This window comes from Sinocyclocheilus grahami, unplaced genomic scaffold (assembly GCF_001515645.1).
Source record: "Sinocyclocheilus grahami isolate Dianchi unplaced genomic scaffold, SAMN03320097.WGS_v1.1 scaffold868.1, whole genome shotgun sequence".
NCBI classification, from domain to species: Eukaryota; Metazoa; Chordata; class Actinopteri; order Cypriniformes; family Cyprinidae; genus Sinocyclocheilus; species Sinocyclocheilus grahami.
In genome coordinates, this window is record NW_015506047.1 from 79,188 (window position 1) to 103,496 (window position 24,309).

Genomic DNA, 24,309 nt, shown 5'->3' on the forward strand with positions numbered 1-24,309 from the left:
CAGGGGAGATGCATACCCCCAGATCTTTGTGCAACAATCTGCTGTTTGAAGCCTTCGCTGTTTGAAAGGTTTGTCTTCCCTGACACAGAGGCGGCTCACAGCTCGAGCTAAATTAGGATCTCTCTCCATGAGTGTATTGTTTATATGTGCGTGAAGAAGAGGAGCTGTTCTCCTGGAGTGTTTAATGAGGAAGAGGATGAGGCGTTCCAGTTGGCGGCTTTCCCCTGACAGCTCATCAATCACATGTGCTTCTGACACTCCCTTAATCAAAGAGTAATGGGAAATCTGAATGCGGATGGGCACGGAGCTGGTGCTTGGCACTAACCAGAGCTGACTGCAGTCCATCAGCAGCCCAGCCATGCAGGCCACTCTCACTCTCTCCCACCATCCCCAGCCTGAAGCCACATAAGTCACATAATTAAACAGATGAGCAGGGCCGTGCAGAGACCTTTGGAGGGGCAGGTGCTCAAAGTATAAAAGGGGCACATGAAGCACAGCTTTTAGGGCTGTGCTCCTTGCTGAGACATGTATGTACAAAACAGATGCTTCTGTATTGATAGCAGCAAATGCCGTGATGCTGTTTTGAAAAAGAAACCGAACAGAAAAGACCATTTTAAGTTTAAAAGTTAAATAAATAGTTCTTTGCACCTCTTAATCACTCTGAAAATAGAAACGGAATTAAATTAGGCCTATTATTATTATTGAGTTTACAGGGTATGGTGGTTTTGCTGTTGTAAACACTACTGTTGTTGTAGAAAAAATATTTCTTATTTAAAATAGAATTATATTATAATCCTGTTCTGAATTTATTCATTTTTTTAATTATAATGATGATAAAAGCAGGATTGATAAGTAGCCTATAAATCGGAGGATGAGAAAATTATGAGTTTTATCAGGGTTGTGATAATTATTTTTAAGGCACTCTACGTTTCTAAAATAAATACTGTAATAAAAAAAAGTTCAAAGTAATAGTTTTTTAGTCAGATAACATAAAGGCAAGACCCCTCGACGCCCTTTAAACTTTTCCCAATCAAACCGCAAGAACAAAAGAGAACAGGCACCTTTGTTTATATTGCTGTGTGTAGAACGTTAGCTGCATTTTTTATATTTAATTTTAAAGAAATTTAATTTCGTCCCCTGCACTTTATTCGGGCAGGTGTGTTCACGTAGAGGATTCTAGATTTAAATTCAAAGAGACAGTATCGATAGTCTATGCACGTTTTATTCGTATCCAAAATGAGGAGAGGTGAATATCTGGAGCGCTCAACACTCTCATGCAGTGTATGTTTAATTCATACTCGAAGCCGGAGGTCGCTCTCGTGCAGAAAGTCCAAAACAGACTCATAGAAGGAATGACTTATGACGCTAATATGGACAAAAGCATCCGGCTATCGCTGTAGCTGAGCTGAATAAAAAGCAGAAAGAAAACATGAAGACAATAAACACACAATTGCGAAAATATACGGTTTATGTGTTTTTTAAGTTTTCTCCAGGTAATAAACTTTATGAATAATGCAGTACTGATTGACATATAATTTAGTAGCCTATAGAAACTATAAATTTCCTGCCTTATTCTGTGATAAAAATGGGGAAAAGGTGCTCGTAGTAGCCTTTATAAACCGATCATAAAATTGTCATTAGGAAAATATTGAACAAAAATATTATAGCCCCTTACTGCAGCTAACCTTACTTCCACAGGCTACAAACAGCAATATAAACAACAGCTGTGCATGCTCTTTTCACGCAGTTCTTGTATAATAATAATAATTTAATAATATAAGTATACAAGCACAACGCTCCGCTGAGAACTCCACTTACCGGCAGCCACGGACGTTATGAAGGCATCCTGGTAGTGTGCTACATTAAAGGTGTCTGAATGTGAGGGATAGTCCCTGATGAGATCGTCAGGTGAAAGGTCATCATCATGTGGATAATTTTATTTACGACTAAATTATTATTAATTTATTTTCCTAATAGTTAGATTGGGCAGGCCTTCACAAAATGGTATTAAAAAATAAATTAAAAATTGCCTTGACAAAAGGGCACATTGGGCATCAAGGGGAAAAGGGGCAGGTGCTCAAGTACCCATCGCACCCCCCTCTGCACGTGCCTGCAGATGAGCCACGTGGAGGCTGTTCAACCTTGAGCTATGGACTGTTGGAGAACAGTGCCATTCAAGCCTTAAGTAGTACTAAGTATGTACAATGTCACAGTTCCTCACTCTTTACTTTTCCTCACACTTTAAAACAACCTGTTCTATTATAATACATAAATGTTGGTAAATAGCTTGTTTTGTCTTCACTAGTTATTTACCTCAGGTATTTTCTCACAGATATGTTGAGAGTGACTGAGATTTGCAGCAGAATAACAACAATCAATGAAAAGTGACAACTGCCTGAGAGTGTGGTCTCAACTCACCTGATGCGTCTGTACGTTTGAGTTAAACCAGCTCAACACTGCCATCATGTGTTTGTATATGAGTGCTGCAACTACTGTAAAATTGGGAAGCCTATTGACGGCACTGTGTCATTTTTTTTCAGTGCAAAAATACTTCTTTTTGAGTTTGGCATGGCACTGCCTGGCAGGCAGGAGTATTTGACAGTATTTATTTTTTCCCTAGCAACAAGCCACTTGTAAACATGTTCCCAAAAATGAAAATTGTCATCATTTACTCAGATGTTTTTTTTTTGTATGACTATCTATCTTCTGTAGAACACAAAATATGGTTGGCAGAATGACCATATAATGAAAATGAATGGATGTCTCAAAATTTTTAAAATGACCACAGGCACTGTACAAGTAGCCCCCGCAAAAACCTTGTATGAGGAAAAGACTGAAATGCACATTTTTATATGCTACAATCAACAGTTGCCATTTCGCAATAACGGTCAAATCTCATGTGCACTTACATACACATCAGGTTTAGAGACATTTGAACACGCATAGAATTTTCATCTTTACCATACACTAGCGTATACAGCATATGTATAACTATAACTGGTAGAGCATAGTGCTAGCAATGCCAAGGTCATGGGTTTCATACTCACAGAAAACTCATACTGATAAAATGTAGAGCCTAAATGCACTAAGTTGCTTTAGATAAAAGCACCTGCCAAATGCATACATGTAAAATTGATCTGCAACTGTCACGACACAAATCTAACACCTCACCCACAGCTTTCACAAGCTTTACTTGCAAAGAGAGAGCAAGCAACACTGATTCATTTAAATGACCCCAAAAACAATGTTTCTCTGTGTAGGTTTTTTTTTTTTAAGTAGGACAAATCATTTTCACCTACCTGAGTACACTAACCTCACAAACTGAAGGTTTTCACCAAAACTACATTAGCCTTCTTTATGAGTGAAAACACATTTTTTAAACACACTTTAAGACAGAGATGCTGACAGTTCATCTGAGGTTATTTAGATATGGAAATACACTGAGTATCCAAATACTGTCAGATGTACTTAGCACTTGTTGTATTCTCCAGTGCAACTGTATATTACTCTGGGCCTGCGTTTGATAGCCTCATAAGATATATCAGAGTGAGAATTGATTTTGGAAACAGAGGACAAACAACCTTCTCATTGTTCTAATCATTAAAGTAAACACGGAACTGTCCTTCTCCCTATTGAATACATTTCATGAGGTCGTTTGTGGTAATGAGGTTTTGCATGATCACGTAGCTTGTTCTGTGCTAATGTCCACTAGAGGATGCTGTTGTTCAATAGATGGCCGTAGGCCCCATCTCTCTGTGAATGAACAGGTAGAATCAGCAAGGAGACAACATGCTTTTTGTTCTGACCAGTAAGGATCATGACTTCATCTAAATGAGATCAGAGTGAGACTTGACATGGTTACGTTCACACAGCAGCAGAATATGGTTATCAGGTTTGTTTAGAGTGCAGTTAGTGCTAAATGCGATGTCTGCATTCTTTAAATGTGTTGCGGTCACAACCGAAATGTGAGAGAGAGTTTGATATGTGGTGAATGAATGGAACCAGTAAATTTTTGGCTGAATTATTCCTTTAATAATCCACTAAAACAGAATCAGGAGAATATATTATAATTAAATGATTATTTAATTATTTAAATATTTAATTATTTATACTTTAGCTATAGAAAGTTTGCATCAAAATACACGGCTACTTTTAAATGTGACAAAATATGCTTTTAGTAACCAGGTTTTTTTAGTTAGGGGATATACTAGCAAGGCCATGCTAACCAGCCAAACTTTATCCCCTCGGTTTATGCAGACATTATTCAATCCACTCCTGTTTAAACTCTGACTATGTGAACCATACAGCCGTGCATTTTGTACTGCAGTCACAAGCTGCATGTTTCTTGCCTTCTTGCCCCACAGTGCCGCAGGCCTCTCAGTCTGCTATTTCTGTCCACAGCACTCACATCCTCTAATTAATGATCTTACTCATATTCTCACACTCACATACATACACACACATGTCGCAAGAATGCATTCACACAAGCAGACATACACAGCACACATATACACACACATACATGTTCAAATGCAAGCTGCCGTGTTTATCGAGTTTAGAGACATTTGAACACGCATAGAATTTTCATCTTTACCATACACTAGCGTATACAGCATATGTATAACTATAACTGGTAGAGCATAGTGCTAGCAATGCCAAGGTCATGGGTTTCATACTCACAGAAAACTCATACTGATAAAATGTAGAGCCTAAATGCACTAAGTTGCTTTAGATAAAAGCACCTGCCAAATGCATACATGTAAAATTGATCTGCAACTGTCACGACACAAATCTAACACCTCACCCACAGCTTTTACAAGCTTTACTTGCAAAGAGAGAGCAAGCAACACTGATTCATTTAAATGACCCCAAAAACAATGTTTCTCTGTGTAGGTTTTTTTTTTTAAGTAGGACAAATCATTTTCACCTACCTGAGTACACTAACCTCACAAACTGAAGGTTTTCACCAAAACTACATTAGCCTTCTTTATGAGTGAAAACACATTTTTTAAACACACTTTAAGACAGAGATGCTGACAGTTCATCTGAGGTTATTTAGATATGGAAATACACTGAGTATCCAAATACTGTCAGATGTACTTAGCACTTGTTGTATTCTCCAGTGCAACTGTATATTACTCTGGGCCTGCGTTTGATAGCCTCATAAGATATATCAGAGTGAGAATTGATTTTGGAAACAGAGGACAAACAACCTTCTCATTGTTCTAATCATTAAAGTAAACACGGAACTGTCCTTCTCCCTATTGAATACATTTCATGAGGTCGTTTGTGGTACTGAGGTTTTGCATGATCACGTAGCTTGTTCTGTGCTAATGTCCACTAGAGGATGCTGTTGTTCAATAGATGGCCGTAGGCCCCATCTCTCTGTGAATGAACAGGTAGAATCAGCAAGGAGACAACATGCTTTTTGTTCTGACCAGTAAGGATCATGACTTCATCTAAATGAGATCAGAGTCAGACTTGACATGGTTACGTTCACACAGCAGCAGAATATGGTTATCAGGTTTGTTTAGAGTGCAGTTAGTGCTAAATGCGATGTCTGCATTCTTTAAATGTGTTGCGGTCACAACCGAAATGTGAGAGAGAGTTTGATATGTGGTGAATGAATGGAACCAGTAAATTTTTGGCTGAATTATTCCTTTAATAATCCACTAAAACAGAATCAGGAGAATATATTATAATTAAATGATTATTTAATTATTTAAATATTTAATTATTTATACTTTAGCTATAGAAAGTTTGCATCAAAATACACGGCTACTTTTAAATGTGACAAAATATGCTTTTAGTAACCAGGTTTTTTTAGTTAGGGGATATACTAGCAAGGCCATGCTAACCAGCCAAACTTTATCCCCTCGGTTTATGCAGACATTATTCAATCCACTCCTGTTTAAACTCTGACTATGTGAACCATACAGCCGTGCATTTTGTACTGCAGTCACAAGCTGCATGTTTCTTGCCTTCTTGCCCCACAGGGCCGCAGGCCTCTCAGTCTGCTATTTCTGTCCACAGCACTCACATCCTCTAATTAATGATCTTACTCATATTCTCACACTCACATACATACACACACATGTCGCAAGAATGCATTCACACAAGCAGACATACACAGCACACATATACACACACATACATGTTCAAATGCAAGCTGCCGTGTTTATCGAGCACTCGGTGCTAAACATTCATTTAAAATCTGATTGTGGTGCTTGCCTTTAGGGTTTTTGGTTTAAAGGGCATTTTTAATGTGTTCACACAATTTAAATTAACTTCAGCTGCAGAGCGCAGTGCTTCTGGCTACCTGCAGGTGGCAGTGAAGATCTAGAGTTTCACAAATGTCCTCAGAACCTCTCCAAGGACACCGATTTACTATTCAAGAACCTGTACCATAATAAATGTGTCTGCTCGGCATGTCCAAGACCACAGTCACTGTCTTGTAAATGCTTTCCTACACCTGCACATGCACAAACAATTCAGCCAACAACACATCAAATATTCCCCACTCTCAGTTTGCAAACACAACAAACTGCACAAGGCATTGTTTTACACATCAACAAGCGCTGAACCTTTTTAAAGGGATAGTTCAACAAAAAATTTATATTTGTCATCATTGACGTCAGTAAAACCTGTTTAACAGTCTTCATGAGGGTGAGTAAATACTAACAGGATTTTTATTTTAGAGTGAACTTCCCCCAATCATAGTAGATTCCTCTTCACACAATCACAATCGTAATGCATCTATATGCAGCTCAGGTCTGAATCGCAGCTGTTGCTTACAGATCAGTACGGATAGTAAATGCTTTGTGCGTGTGGGATTTTACAACAGAGATTCCCGAGAGCGTGTGCTGAACAGCGGCTGCTCGAGAGACCACTGCGTGCATAACATGCAATGTCCATCTCACTTTCCCTCTGCAAATGATTTTAGCAAATGGCTGCAATATAACAAAGAGTGAAAAATTTAAGGGGGTCTGAATACTTTCCGTACCCACTGTATATGAAGTACATAATGGCCAGATTCCAACAATGTCAAAGTTTTCATTGTCACTGTGTTAATTTTAAGGACCACAATGGAAAGCCAATACAGTAATTATTTTCAACTGATAAAAATTCTATATAGCAAAAAAAAAAAAAAATCCTATATTTTGTATAGATAACAACAACAACAAAAAACTAAAATAAATTGTTTTAAATAATACAAGTGAATTTAGGCATCACAACATTATAATGTTCATAATGAAGATGGATATTCAATAAAGATTCCATTTACTGTAACTGTTTTTTTTTTTTTTACTTTAAGTGAGCTTTAGATGACAGCAGGGAAATGAGCATGAACTATTAAATATCATATATTTGCTGATACATCCAACATCCAAACTATACGCTAAATGAAAAATAACAATAATCTGCAATATTGAAAACTGATATGGTATTGATATATAGTGCATCCATAGCTACTTTTAATGTAATATTTAATCTAATTAGTAATAATGTCTTAGATCTAAAATTAAAATTAATTATATCTAAATTAATCTAAAATTAAAATTATGTCTAAAATGATTTCTGTATCATTTGTCTACTTGAAATGCCCGGTCAAGTTGAATGCATTGCATTGTGGGATACAGCACTCCCCGCAGTGTGCTCTGTGGGATACTGCAAATGCAGCAGGTCGTTTAAGTATACAATGCATACAGAAAATTAGCATATTTTGCACATTATACATACTGTATATATGGCAAAATAATATGATTAGCATGATAGCATGCTGTTCCAAATGTAGCCAATCATTATTTCTGCAAATTCCCTTGTTATCACGAGTAGCAGAGAAATTAATTCACCTTTAAGGAATATAAAAACTGCACTGTTATTTATTTAAGATTTTTTTCCAACCTTGCATGCACCAGCTTACACATGCACACAGCGTTTGAACAGGGCAGAACATGGCTGCAAATAGAGCCAAGCAGTCTCCTCTCCTCACATCCTTTGCCAATATGGCTCAACACTGCTGTTGTGAGGGGACACAAGAGCCATAGCAATAGCATCCTGGCCTGTTCTATTTATGACCGGTCCCTCTGTATGCCACGATGAGTCAATAGGCGCGAAGAGAAAGAGATCTTTAAACCGGAGCAGTGGCGTACTAGCCGAATGCCTCACTGTCTCTCTAGGTGAGAATAAGACTGCTTTGCCTCCCCATTGAGTTAATGATGCTGTGCACATTCATCTCACAACCGATTACAATGATCACCGTTTGCATTTTCTATGCCTCAATGACCCAATTATACCCATAGCCACGGAGATTAATTCTGTGAATAACATTCTCCTATATTTTGTATAGATAACAACAACAACAAAAAACTAAAATAAATTGTTTTAAATAATACAAGTGAATTTAGGCATCACAACATTATAATGTTCATAATGAAGATGGATATTCAATAAAGATTCCATTTACTGTAACTGTTTTTTTTTTTTTTACTTTAAGTGAGCTTTAGATGACAGCAGGGAAATGAGCATGAACTATTAAATATCATATATTTGCTGATACATCCAACATCCAAACTATACGCTAAATGAAAAATAACAATAATCTGCAATATTGAAAACTGATATGGTATTGATATATAGTGCATCCATAGCTACTTTTAATGTAATATTTAATCTAATTAGTAATAATGTCTTAGATCTAAAATTAAAATTAATTATATCTAAATTAATCTAAAATTAAAATTATGTCTAAAATGATTTCTGTATCATTTGTCTACTTGAAATGCCCGGTCAAGTTGAATGCATTGCATTGTGGGATACAGCACTCCCCGCAGTGTGCTCTGTGGGATACTGCAAATGCAGCAGGTCGTTTAAGTATACAATGCATACAGAAAATTAGCATATTTTGCACATTATACATACTGTATATATGGCAAAATAATATGATTAGCATGATAGCATGCTGTTCCAAATGTAGCCAATCATTATTTCTGCAAATTCCCTTGTTATCACGAGTAGCAGAGAAATTAATTCACCTTTAAGGAATATAAAAACTGCACTGTTATTTATTTAAGATTTTTTTCCAACCTTGCATGCACCAGCTTACACATGCACACAGCGTTTGAACAGGGCAGAACATGGCTGCAAATAGAGCCAAGCAGTCTCCTCTCCTCACATCCTTTGCCAATATGGCTCAACACTGCTGTTGTGAGGGGACACAAGAGCCATAGCAATAGCATCCTGGCCTGTTCATTTATGACCAGCCCCTCTGTATGCCACGATGAGTCAATAGGCGCGAAGAGAAAGAGATCTTTAAACCGGAGCAGTGGCGTACTAGCCGAATGCCTCACTGTCTCTCTAGGTGAGAATAAGACTGCTTTGCCTCCCCATTGAGTTAATGATGCTGTGCACATTCATCTCACAACCGATTACAATGATCACCGTTTGCATTTTCTATGCCTCAATGACCCAATTATACCCATAGCCACGGAGATTAATTCTGTGAATAACATTCTGTGAACACTGACTCGACATGCTGACCCTTCCTGCTGATCTGAACTAATCAAACATTCGTTCTGTGGTGGGAAATAAATAAAAAAATCCCGTCCGTTCTTGTAATTTGACTAATTACTGATAGAAAATTAGGTGTCTTAAGCCTGAGTGAGAGGAAGCTGAGGCCACAAAAAGGCCTGTTAATTGAGGTTACCCCACACGGTTATGCATGTCGTCTAAATGCCTGTCTGCCCGCTTCTGGGTTTGGCCTTGACGCTGTCTTTGAAAATAATTGGCTTTTCAGTTTGAAGCTGAATGAAAGCAACTGCCCATTTGAGCTGGACTTACTCTCTTTAAATGATGCTATATTTTAAAAAGGAAGTAAATCTTTTTAAAAGTACTTTTGGTACTTCGACTCAAAACCAGGTTTAAAAAATAATCTCTTTGCGGTTTACTTGTGCCTAAATAATCCAGATCTGACACATATTAAGTGGATCCCTTTATATGCCAAAGCTAAAATAAACAATAATGGTGTTAATAACCTGAAACATCCCTGTAGAAACTGTACGGTCATAAGCAGTGATGCCGTTTTTTGTTAACAATATAGTCTTTATCTGGTCATGGCTCATATGTTCACAATAATGCAATCTGTTTGCTGAGTTGCTCTTAAGAGTTATGTACTATTATGTATGTACTATTCCTCTGTATTCAAACTGTGTGACTGTAAACCATTAGACCAAGGAGAAAGCACTGGAAAGCTATTACCCATATGTAACACGTAACACGTGACACCTGTACTGACAAGATTCTGGAAAAGTATTATGACCCAGTCGAACTAAGCACATGTGCAGCATTAGCCAAGTATTCGTTGCAAATGTGACTTAAAAGGTTATTTTCAGTGGCTGTGCTTACATGGAACCTAATAATCAGATTATTAGTGCAGTTCCAATAACAAAAAAAAGCATGATAACTCGCTTGAGGGGAGAGCATTTAGCGATACAGAGGAAAATGTATCTATTAAGTTGTTGTGAGTTATCCGGGACACCCCCCAACCCCGGACTGCAACTAAAAATGCTGTATTAAAGGGGTCCTATTATGCTCTTTTACAAAGTCTTGATTTTGTTTTGGGGGTGTACTAGAACAGGCTCTCATACTTGGTTGTTCGAAAAACACATTATTTTTCACATATTTTACATTATTACAACACCTCTCTCCCCAGTCTGGCATGAACGACTCGAGTAGTTCCTGTATCAAATGAAGGCCCGCCTTCTGAAATACGAAATGTGCTGTGATTGGTTAGCCGGACCAGTGTGTGTTGTGATTGGCAGCACTCGGCACCTGGTCGGGAAATGTCATGACCCTTACCATCCTGCTGCGAGCTTCAGTGTAAATATTGTGTCAAAATCATTTCCACTGATCCGCGATTTAGACTCGGATGATTGGAACCACTCTAAGTTCGTCTGCCTTGTGGAAACTTGCGCATCTCCGACATAGTGATAACACACTGTAAAAAAAAATAAGTTGATTCAACTTAAAATAATTTGTAACCTGGCTGCCTTAAAATGTTGTGTTCAATAAGCTAAAAAACATTTGTTGTTTACACATATATTGGAGTTCCTTAAACCTAGAATTAATAGTTGGGGTAACAAAGGTGAAGTGGAGTTAACTTTATACTTTGTTTAACCAACCAGTTTTTAGTTAGCCCAACAAGACGAGAAAGTTGTGCTAACCTAAATTCAAGTTGAAACAACAAAACTAGTGAGACCAACAAACGCTGAGTTGTTTAAACTTAGCATTTTGCTGAATAAACTTGTAAGTATAAATTGTGCAAACTAAATACAAATTGGTCAAACTAAGCGTCTTGTTGAATTAACTTATATTTTTAAGGCAGCCAGGTTACTTTTTCAAGAATAGTTCATCTCACTAGTAATGTTTAGTTCATTCAACTGGCTGAACAGTTAATTTGCCCACACAACTCAAGTTTCTATTTTCTACTGTACCACATAAAATTGGCATGGACATTTAAGAACATGCAATGTATTTTATTTTATTTCAAAATTGACAGCATGCCATTTACACACTCGTTGCCTTCTCTAGTGCAGCTCAACCAGGTCAACCAGGTCTCATCCCATTCGTCGATATTTGTGATATCACAAATCCCGGAAAATATGCGTTGTAGTCCAAACGAGTCGTTCGTTGGAGTTTTTGAAAAGTTAAAAATTTCCTTTTGAATTGGGCTTTGAACTTTGTAACTTTGCAGATCTTTTTTATGCTCAAGCAGCAACATTACAGACTAACTAAAGTTGAAAAAGTGAAAAAGCATAATAGGACCCCTTTAAGCATGCTAGGCCAGTATTTGGCGATATCACTTTGTATCGAAACACTACGCACCCATGCACATACCTATAGTCTGAACATGTAACATGCAGGTGCATGATGTCACACATTTTCACAAATTCGCATTTTTGTAGTTTATACAGAGACGATAACGTATACTTTTCAAAAATTTGCACTTTGTTTCTGTTTTCAGCCTCCCCCCAAACACTGTTGTTGTGTAAACGAATGGCCAAAACGCATTAAAAAAAAATTCTGTATACATTGTGGAAAAAAAGCTGATGATGGAAAACATCTACAAACATTTATTTGATGAACAAATAATTGTGATTATTAGTTTAATCATTATGCAGCTTGACTAAAATAGGCCTAAGACTAAAATTGCCAGAATTTTGGACAACTTAACTAAACAAAAAACAGGATAGGATGACTAAATATGATATAAATTAAAAAGGACATTTGACACGAATGTATACAACAAATAACCCTAACCCTATCAAACACACTTTTGGGGGGAGTCGTGGCTTAACGGTTAGAGAGTCGGACTCATAACCCAAAGGTTGTGGGTTCGAGTCTCGTACCAGCAGGGATTGTAGGTGGGGGGAGTGAATGTACAGCTCTCTCCCACCTTCAATACCACGACTGAGGTGCCCTTGAGCAAGGCACCGAACCCCCAACTGCGCCGCAGCAAAAATGGCTGCCCACTGCTCCGGGTGTGTGAACACACGTCACGTCACTTTAAATACGATTAGTTAGCGTTCAAATAAACAGTACATTCGGAATAAGTTTGGAAATATTCCAAATAAAACAAAAGCTGTCAATGTAAAAACAGCTAGTGTATATATATAACGGAGAAGACACCAATATTGGGTTATGTAAAAATGTGCAAATGTATTAAACGTAACTTCATTATGTAACTATGAGGTTAAAACATACACATGCGGATCTATCATCCTTGGTTCAGTAGATCCTAATACAGTACTATCCTCATGGTCATTGTTTACATACCAAGAGCAAACCATTTATTTATTTACTTGAAATATGTTTTATTATATTTTGATTAAATTTGTGAAATTTGATTAAAAAAAAAAAATTCCCCAAATAATATTGTTCACATGGGACCCAAAAATAGACAAAAACAGATCAGACTTAAATATTTAAAGGCAATTATTATGGCTGCCGTGAACAAGCAGAGCAAAAGATGGCATGTAACACTCAAGAGACTGAAGAGAATTTCGTTCTGACAAGTGAACTCAATTCTCTACACCTGCTGTGTTGGCCTGACCCACCTTCTGACACGGAAACATTCAGTCTCTTACGCCCAATCAAACAACTTGATTTACCCAAGTAGAATGTGTTCCTGAATCAACATCCTTTTTTGCCATGGACCAACATTACTATCAACCATTCATAGTCCTAATCCTAACATACACCTGAAATAAATGGGAAATTTTTGGCTGATAAGGATGAATACTCAAGCTCCTAAATGCGATCCTAAGCCTAACTATAAAATCTGATTGTTTTTTATGGGAATGTTGATCCAAAAACAGCAAACATGTTGACACATCCTACTGGGTAAATCACATTAAACTGGCACCCCCTATTACATTTGCATTTATGTTTTAGCAGATGCTTTCCTTACCGAAGCGGCACACAGTTAAATGAACCAGTAGCGTTATTGGCAATTAGCATGACAGGTAACTGAAATTACACAGAGCTTGTAAGCTCTGTTTAAACCTTCAGATGTGTTATCCACAAAGAAGCTGAAATCCACAAAGCCTCAGGATCAGATGGTGTACGCAGCAGAAATCCGTGCTGAACTTGCTGTGCCAGTCTTCACTGGACCAAAGGGTCCCACTGCTGTAGAAAACCTCCTATATCACTCTGAAAAACATGGACAAGTCTCACAATCCAAACAGCTACCTATATCTCCTACCTTTCTAATCAGTTTCTAGAAGAGGTACAGGCTTATATTCTGGCAACCACTCATTTAATATCCAAAGATCGTCCTCACAACTTGCCATTGAGGCAGCATTGTTTGTTTCCCTTTGAATCTCGTTCCCATCCGTTTATGCCAAGAACTGCTCCCAAACAATACCATAGCCAAGAAATACACCAGAATCCCTGATGTGCCCTTCTAAAGCCATCTCATATTTTATGAGCAAGAGGCAGGCACAAAGACTAACAGCATTTTTGGCTACAGTGTCTCAAATAATTAGACCTATGTACGGTGCTGTCTGCATTGGAACATGCTGGGTAGCTGTTTGTGATGCCTGATCAAAAGAAACAAGTATAATACAAAGGTTCCTATCAAGGAAAGTTAGTTCACTCAGCAGCCTCAGACTTTGCAATGCCTCCGGGCAGCTATTTTGGGCATGTAAGATCAACGCCCCAGTTAACATTTCATGGTAGGGTCAATGTAGGCACGATTTGGGCTTGAGGTATCGACCCCAAATGGCTTTCTCCACAAGTTCCATGTCGGCCCTATATGAATTAGCCCCAGTCAGATTCTATATGAGATTCATATAGGCCAGTTCATATAGGGCCAACGTGGAACTCATGGACAAACATATTTGGGGCTGATACCTCAAACACATGGCGTGCCTACATTGGCCCTAGCATGAAATGCTGTAATCTATTTGAATGGGAAAATGATGAAAGTGTAAAAACTGCAGGTCAAAATCACATTTAAATAATATTCAGTTATTACTGATTTCAAATCAGAAATAAGTCTGACATGAACTGTCCCAAAGCATATTTCAAGCTGGTCCCGCCAATGCGCATATGCAGTCCTATGTGCAAGTTTTAGGTTTCTGTGGGAACCGGAGTTTCTAACAGCAATGCAGCAATGACTGTACCAATTGGCAATTGGCTCTTTAATTTAGAAGACGGGACTTGCATTACTAGAGCCGCCCTGGAGCCACCATATTATGTGTTGCAGTATTTCCCATTCATACAGTACTTGTCAAAAGTTTGGAAACATTATGATTTTTAAATGAAGTCTCGTATGCTTACCAAGGCTCACCAAGGATCATGTGACACTGAAGACTGGAGTAATGATGCTCAGAATTCAGCTTTGCATCATAGGAATGCATTTTAAAATATATTACAATAGAAAACAGTTATTTCAAATTGGTGCCTTGGTGAACATGAGTGACTTTAAAAATTGTAATGTTTCCAAACTTTTGACAGTACTGTGGCAATACCAGTGCACTGTCTTGATATTACCTACTAACATCATTAAATGAGTTAAAGGTTGAAAAATAAAACAAAAACAGAGGATATATATGCTAAGCTTGCAGGCTAAATGGTTAACGGTTTGCTAAGCAACTTAAAAACGCAAAGGTTGAGAAGTGTTTAATTTCACAATCTACAACTGTGGTTATATGTTATTTTATGTAACAGTTTAAAAGACATTTACGGTCACAAATACAGTTCAGATGACACACATCAAATAATTTTAAGGCTCTGAGTAGAGTATTCATTAAAAGTACTTTTAGCCAGTGGAATTGCTTTGGGGTCCTTTAGGTAGACTCAACTAGAAAGAGCTTTTGTTCTTCTTTTGTAAGTCACTTTGGATAAAGTGTCTGCTAAATACATTATTGTAAACAAAAATGTAAATGTATATTGTCATGTCAATTAAGCCTTGATGATCAGTAAAGTTGGCATCAAAGAATCCTCATAATACCATAAGACTGTTTTGAAGCTTTAGCTGCAGCAGGGTCACAGGTAACAGGTAAACAAAGTGTTTCAAGTCTTTGTAGCCTACAGTATAGCACAGTAGAAAAAACATGGAAAGATATATTCTGTTTTTGTAAAACGTGTCTGGATAAGTGCATATGATTTTGAAAAATGGGTCAGTGGCCTCTAGCATTCTATAGATGGAAAAAAATGTTTACCACATCAAACATGATGACATCAAGTGGGCCATAAAGATTGTGTGTCAATCCCTGTCTCTCAAGAACCATTTTTTCCTCAGACTGTGGGACTACAGTACATGTATTCACTCTCAAGCGCTCCGAGTGTGAAAGACTAGTGACATTTCAGGAACCAGCCATAAACTGCTACAGTTTTCTGTGGTAAAGATAATAAAATTGCTCGTAATACACTAATTACTAATTAGATTGCCACTGATTTAGAGCTAAATGTTGGCGAGAGACTAGCACAAAAAGCCCCTACTGGACCCTAGCAGACAAAAGCACAAATTCTTTGAGTGCTCATTAAGGCAACGCAAAAGAAATAGATAAATCCCACTAATTAAACCATCGTTGTTTATATGATGCTACTGTGAGAGTGCAAATGGTCATTAAGAGACCGAAAGGTGTTTGGAAGTGAGGGTCAGTGCAGATTCAGAGATGACTCTGGTGTGAAACGAGCAAACTTTCTTCCAGAAATTGCTTCTAAACAGGATATGAATGTGAATGTAGACTGTATAATTTAATGAGGAGGCTGCTGTAATTACTTGAACAGCTACGGATGTATAAATCACAACACGTCCCCAGACCAGCGCCTTAATGGGAAATGTTCTTGAGGAGGAAAAAAGGATTCCACATTTAATGCAGTGAAGAGTAAACTTCTACAATTTCAAAATGAATAATGTGTCCAGAGACTGTAGTTTCTACACAGATTTGTGTGTTTAGTTTGGCATTTAGAAACGTGTTTATTGCTACAAACGGCTTCCTTTCTGAGAATTAATTCCTGTTACATTTAGACTAGCATGTTCTGCCGGACAGAAAATTACAGTGACTAATGAGAACACGAGTGAAATATATTAGCATGCCAGTTTTTCAGTTGTGGGCGTAAAAAAAAGGTGATAAAGCGATCATTTAGATAAGATGAAGTGTAAAAGGCAGGCAAGGATGGTACTAAGTCGAGTGTGTGTCTCCATAGACTCCACTTGTCCTACTAATTCGGCAGCTACTGTAGGACTCTTGTGGTCCATGTCCCACCAGTGGCATTCAGTAATTGCGTGTACAGCTCATTGATCCGTTTTGTGATTGCACAAACTAAAGAAAGTTATTCATTGTCTATTCATTGTTGGATCAAAGGATTTGGGATTCCACCAAGCTTCTTAACTTAACCTGCAAAACATCTTTAGTCATCCAGTTTTTTTTTCTAGAAACACCATTCCACATTAAGGTTTTATACTACCGTGTGTTAGTTCACCAGCATAAACCAGTCCTATCCGGCATGAGAACTCATGCTAGTCTAAGCTGGTCTTTTCTGCAGGGTTGTAAGCAGCAATTTCAGATTTCTCAAATCCCAGGCAAATACTCCTGTAGCTTTTCATTCTATTCAGTGTATTAGCAGTGCACTTAGGTGAAGAGCCATGGCCCATAACAATGAGATCCTGGCTATGCATCCGTAGCATGCTATCACATTGCTAATCCATTCAGAATAATGCAGGGAATGTGAAATGAGTCCTCCCTAAAGACAAATTTTCCTTTATTAATATGTAACACTTCATGCCATTTTTCCTCATTAAAAGATGTCTGTTTGCAGACCTTCTCAGAGTGTTGGTAATTTGAAGCGCCATGTAAACTGTAAATGACCACAGTCAAACCTGCATGTGAATCTGTGAGAGGATTAGGAAGTGCATGTATCTGTTAAATTTATTCTACTTTAATACAAAATAAAGCAGAAATTAGTATGGATTTACTAAATATGTTTTTCAACATGTCTGCATGAATTACTTTTCTGTAATGGGATTTAAAGAGATAGTTCACCAGAAAATGAACAATCTGTTATCATTTACTCCCCTCATGGTGCGCAACAGCAAATGAGACATATCAACATTTCCTCCACAGACCAAGCTAATGTATGGCCTTACAAGTCTGAATCGATTACTTCTATGATTTTTTTTGTCATTTCAGTAGCCCCAGTGTCTGTTTATTTGTGTTGAATGGAAAAGAGCACTATAGACATTCTGCGAATATTCTGTGTGTTCCTCAGAAGAGAGGAAGTCGTACAGCTTTGGAATGATATGAGGATGTATAATTGGCCTTTTCAGGTAAACTGTTCCTTTAACAATTACTAAAAACCATTTATAGTCCCCACACGTGAAACTAGCATTTTAAGAGGACAAAGGCAGTAGAAACTTGTACGTCTGACTACATCTTTCTAACGCAGTTTGCGGCAGACACGCTAAAGAAATAAAGACAGACAGAGGATCCGTTCTGTCACTCTTTTTTAATAAAGCTTTCCAGAGAGCTCGAGCCCCAACAAAGGTATCAGCCCAACTGCAACCATCGATCCCCGGCAAGCCTAACGAGAAAAATGTGTACGTCAGGCTGCGAGGAGCTCTCTGTCTCTGTTCCTGTCAAACTCCACTTCTCCCTTCTCCTCTCCCACGGCTGCACGAGGCAGATTGCAGGAGAGAGGTGTGGAGAGCGAGAGGAGAATTCTGAAGGCGTTTGAGTGGCCAGGGGGGCCTCCTCCTGCGGCAGCCATATTCACCTCCCCCCAAGAGTGCTGACATATCTGTCCTTGCTTGCTACAAGCTCAGAATTAAGATGGCAGCTCATGCACGATGTATGTGTTAGCGGCTGTTTTGCAACAATTCTTTTGGGTTTTTCTCGTCCATCATGCAGCGTAATGGCTTGGATGCTGTCATTCCTTAAATCTAATCTCTACCTTTGTCTCTCTGTGTCAGTATTTTCTCTCCTCCACTGCTCTTCTTGCACCTCTGGATCGTAGTGAAGCCATATCGCTCAAAGAACATGGCAGTCAGCAGGAGACAAAGCCTTGAAGCTCAGTCTCAGAGAAATGTCACATGCATCACAGTCGCCTCATTTATCAAATCAGAGGATCCCTATCATACTCGATTTCACTCTCTATCCCTCCTCCATGGGTGTTTCCTCTGGGAGGCAAGAGATGTCTCCTTAAAAAATATTACATGCAAAAATAGCTGACCGTACAAATATAAAATTATTACAAAATATACAGTAGATGATTAAAAACTAACGACTAACACTGTCCAACATTAACACCCATATGGGTGAAAGGGAAACCTCCATGACACAATGATGGCTACTTACTCTGTAAATATTGAATAAAGCCCACCTATAAAGTCCACAACTAGCCTAGAAATGAACTTAAATGGAAATGGATGGACTAATTACAAAGTAAACAACTCATCCAACTCAGACATCATAAGTTTCGCTCTTGCTCGAACTGGAATGAACTTGAAATTATGAGGTGGTTGTTAGTAATTTAGTAGTTAGTATTTATTTCTCTTAACTTAAAGCTGCATCACCTTAGCTGCAACTTTTATGACACCTGCATGCTTACAGAGGATTAGAAATGAAGGTGACTGAAAAAGTAAATAAAAATAGTAGCAAAGTTAAAAAAAAGATACCTGAAATATTCTTGTTATTGTATTATTGTAGTTATTTTTAAGCAATATAAAATAATTAATAATAATAATAATAATAAAATAAATAATTCAGAATTAAAAATTCCATAAACAATTTGACTATGGTCTAAATAGGTTGTATATTAATATAACAATAAAAAAATTATATAAAAAAGTATATTATATTCTAGAATTAACAGAATGTTGATAGTGTCAGCTGAATACCTTAATTAAAAAAATTACAAGTAATGACTGTAATTCTATTGAATAAAGGTCTCTGCACACTGAGTCCGAATTTTTCGCATGTTGAAAAATAAATACGACCTCACGTTGTGTCAATCATGTTTACACACTGCCTCCGAAACTTTCGTCCATCTTTTAAAAAAAATCTGCGTTTTTTCCCCTGATTTTCTGCGTTTTCGCATCCGTATAAAGCATTTTGATAGGAAGGATGACGAATACGAAAAAACCCAGAAAAACACATACGAAAATTTCGGACTCCGTGTGCAAGGACCTTAATAGGAAAAATATTTGCTAGACTGATTCGACTGTTAGATAAGCACAAGTATAAAGTGATATTCTAATCAACATATTTGAAATTACATAGCAATGGTGAGTCTGTGTAGCCAGTGTGACTAAAGTTGAGTTAATTAAACATTAAGTTCTGAAGTGTGATTTGAAGTTCAAATCTGATGGCAGGGTTCCACATTGTCTCCTTTAATTGTGCACATCTCAGAAATCTCAATGTGTTGAGAGTAGCATTAAACTAAGATAATAAATCATACGTGTGTTTTTTGTTTTTCTTTCTTTTTTACAAATCTGTGTTTATTTTTTAAAACTTCCTTATTTTTCAACATGGATGTAAGCTATTTTTTGTGAATGTTCAAGACTTCCCGCTTCATTAGCCACTTCAGGTCACATTTGGACACATTTAAATCTAGCCTGAAGACTCATTTATTCTCTTTAGCCTATGATGTTGCTTGAGAAATGTTGTATTTATTTATTTAGTTGTTTATGGTTTTATCTGCATGTTTTTATTCTTTTATCTTATGAGTTAGATTTTTGTTTTGTGATTTTAAATTGCCTAATAATGTTTAAAATTGTACAGCACTTTGGTACAACACTTGTAATTTAACTAGATTTAACTAGAAGAATAACAAAGTGCAGTAAACGGTAAAACTATATGTGTCTTTATGATTACAATAATTAATTTAAATAATATGATAACAAATACCATTTTGTATTTCAAGCAGTATAACTGACTATTTTTGTACAGCTAAAATAACTGGAAGCGAAATGACACTGGAAGCCTTGCACATTCAAGATACAAATGGCTGTGATGCTCTCACATTAAAAATAAGATACAATAACACTGTTCTGTATCTCAAGCAGACTATGGCTGAAGGCAGTAGAGATGTTCCACTTGTGGTTCACTATTTAAGAACAAATAGTGTGAATATGAATTATGAATAAAAACTGAGAAAAAAGTTAGATCTGCTTTGTTATTCTTTGCAGGATGCTTAAACACCCTTTCTGGAGTCTCTTAGTAGATTTATACACACTCCATTATAAATAAAATATATAAAGACTTGTTCTGGTCTACAGTATAACAAATGTGTTTTTACAAATCGGTTTAGAGAATGATTTAAATGACTCATTCAAACATAAGTGACGTAAAGATGTGACCCGCAGAAAGGGTCAGTCATCGGATCTGAACAAATCATTTTGGTGAACGAATTCAAACTGATTCGCTTTAAGCCCTAATCATACCCAGATTCCAGCCAAATACAAATACAGAAATGATAATTTTGTCATTGAAACAGAAAGAGTTTGAAACAGATTACACTCCTGGTGTAAGGTAAATCTATGCCTTTTACACGGAAACAAGTCCATCACACACCACTGTAGTTGTTGGTTCCTTCTCAGTACAGTGTTTCTTACAGTAAAAAATCACATTCTCATTCTTTTGTTGAGCCATTGTGTTGCATGTATTGATTTAACGATATAATTCTAATTAAACTCAAACTGTAAGGAGTGCCAGTGCTATTCAGCAAGAGAAAATCAAAGTGACAGAGTGATAGGGGTCTAATTATTGCTGTTCGTTATAATGATGTTTAAGATAATAACCCCAGAGGCACATTCTTTCCAACTTCTGCCATTATTTCTCTCTCTCGTTCTTTTCACTCCCATTTATTTTTTCTAGAATCCCTTCAACAGGATTATGGATTCAACACGTCTATACACACTCTTCCTCTGCTCAGCACTGAATTAACTGATTTGTCTTGCATTCCAACATTGTGTGTAAAACAGAACAATATAAAATGTGCAGGAGAGGAGAAGCAGCAGCAGAAATTAGTGCTTGTGTTATGATATATAGAACAGTTTGCTAAAATGGTTTAACAGACTTCTAAATTATATCAAGGTTAGGCACTTGAACTTTTAATATTATAACTAGATTATTTACACTGGCAAAAAAAAATCTCCAGCTAAAGTTAGTCTTTGCTCAGTGATTGAGAGTTCAAATTAGTTTCTTAATTAAATGTTGATATCATCATACTGATTTCTGTTATTTTATCAAACAGGACTGAAGTGGGACAAACCATGTAATAGCACAGAACATCACAGAATCCATCAAATCCACTGCTAATAACTCACTGAGATTCATACTGTTGTATTCCCACCAACGTGATGTCACTTCCTGGAGGATGATGTCATTAAGGACATGTCTTGTTATTTAAAGGTATAATACAAAAGACTGACACTATAGAAAGTGATATTGGCAGTGTTGCTGCCACGAGCGGGCCAGAGGGCACTTCGATCCCTGTACAACCCATCCCCCCCTCCTGCCCCTCCCTTCCACCTTACCGATCTCTAACCCCCCCCCCGTTTGTATGGCCTGGCACCGACTCTGGATATAGGGGAAAATGAATGCCTCAAAGTTAATTTAAAATTCACCCAAATATTCAATATTCAGAGTTATATATCTGTAAATTATACAGCTGTTAGACACAGCCGTTCATAAGTCTGACTGCTTGCGGGAAGAAACTGTTCTTGAGTCTGGATGTTCTGGACTGAATACTTATTATGAATACTGCTGCTATTTTAGGCCGCTATCTATCAGTTGCTATCTCTTAGTTTAGCATTGCATGATGCATTTGAAATGAATATTGTTTAATTTTTATGTCTGATTGGTTTACTCATCTCCCTGTATATGCACATTTTGTGCTTTTTTTGGCAGGAAAGTGTCTGTTAAGAACATAAATAATGGAACATATTTCTCAGAATGACTTCACCCTTTTAATACATTGCTGACTCTGTGGCAACAGTTCACTAATAGCATTGCTTGTAATCACAGGTACTACAGCCTAACATACAGATTCAACCATTACAGACTTCCTGTCAAAGGATTGTATTGAAGAGCCTAGTTTTCTTTCCTGTGTTGATGTAATTTCTCTCTCTAAATGTCATTGTGTTTTTTATGACAAAAATTTGACATGGCTGGTTAAAATGGTGAAGCGCCAGTTACGTCGATCTTTATTCAAAAAGATCAAAACAGGTAAAAATACATATAATTTTTTTTTTTACAGAAATTACATCTATGGATCACTCTTCTACAGGTACTCTACTATTCATTAATTTGTTATTGTCTAAACGTACATTACAACCTTAAATGCATAATAAAAATTTTTTTTTTACAAAGTTTTGATGTAAAAAAAAATTATTCATGCATCAGAAGTTTCAATAACCAGTACATTAGCATTTAGATGGCCTCTCCAGTTTTGATTTCATAGGGCCTTTAAAGTTACTTATGATATTGTAGTTTTATTAAAAATGTATATCTGAACAGAAATACAGGAAGCTTTTTTGAGTTGGAGGTGCTGAAATAATCGGATGAGGATGGGTGGGTGTCATTACTTAATTTATTTTCCAAAAGAGCATAAAAAGAAGGATGTGCAACTGAAAAGAATGTTATGCAACCTCAAATTTTTTAAAACAGTCCAGTTAATTTGATGAAAGTATTATCTCTAACATGAAATGAAGGAAATCATCTCTTACTTTATATTAATATGTATTCCTTCCAGACAGAAGGACAAACATGTCTAAAGAATATTAAGAAGTCAAGAAGAATATTTTTACCCTGAACCGTACATCCACATCTTAAAGACTATAAACAAATAAATAAAGGCAGTGCAGTTCATATATGCTGCAAATTCTCTGCATAAGAGAATGAGTTTGCGGACTGTCTAATTAATATTAACATTACTTTAAATTCCCTTGTCATTAGAGGTGTAACTTAAAGCTTACATAATAAATTGTTGGGAATATGCATGCAACTAAATGTAAATTGTTTATTTGTCAAATGACATTAATTTTCTGCAAATCTGAGCCAGTTATGGCAGGGCCGTAGCTAGGGAATTCGGAATTTCCACTGCCCCCTACTCAAAATCAGTATAAGATATGGGCATGAAGGCCCACATCTGGTGCCATGTTTTTTTTAATTTTTATGAATACATCGATATTCATCACGGAAAAATACATCACGGAGACATCAATTTGATGTCTGCATTTACATCTGACTTTAACTTGAGAAATGACTTTGTTATTGTCCTCTTGCATTATTGACAAACTGTTTTCCTGTTTGCCACTGTAAAGCTGCTTTGACAATCTATATTGTATAACGCGCTATACAAATAAAGATGACTTGACATCTGCATGATGTATTTTTTATAGTGTTTGCTCATCTGCAATACATCTCTAAGATGTTTCCTATCAGATGTCATATAGACATTTAGAAGATGTCTTTAAGATGTTGAGGATTTAGAATGTATGTAAAACTGCTTTATAAAAGATGTTTATCCGATGTTTGTACACAGCAGATGTTTTCCTGATGAAATGCTCTTCAAAACACATCTTGTAGACTCACGTGCCTTTTATTGGACAACAGCAAAAGCAATATAAATGTTGCTTTACATAATGTGTTACTTGCTGTCACTTTGTAATTTATTGTAAAATTTACTTGCAATTTCTGAATGAAAATTGTTTCTACACTACTTTTTTTAAGTGAAGGCTGAATCAGGTGGAAATGTTTTACAGTGTGGACATGTCAAGTTTTTTTTCTGCTGCAAATC

General features: G+C 36.9%; 1 protein-coding gene across 1 annotated transcript in view; it reads right to left on the bottom strand.

The window, feature by feature from the left end:
• LOC107563315 (noelin-2-like) overlaps positions 1-24,309 on the bottom strand; it is a 66,772-nt gene that overhangs the window by 30,119 nt on the left and 12,344 nt on the right. The gene's annotated exons all lie outside the window — the stretch shown is intronic.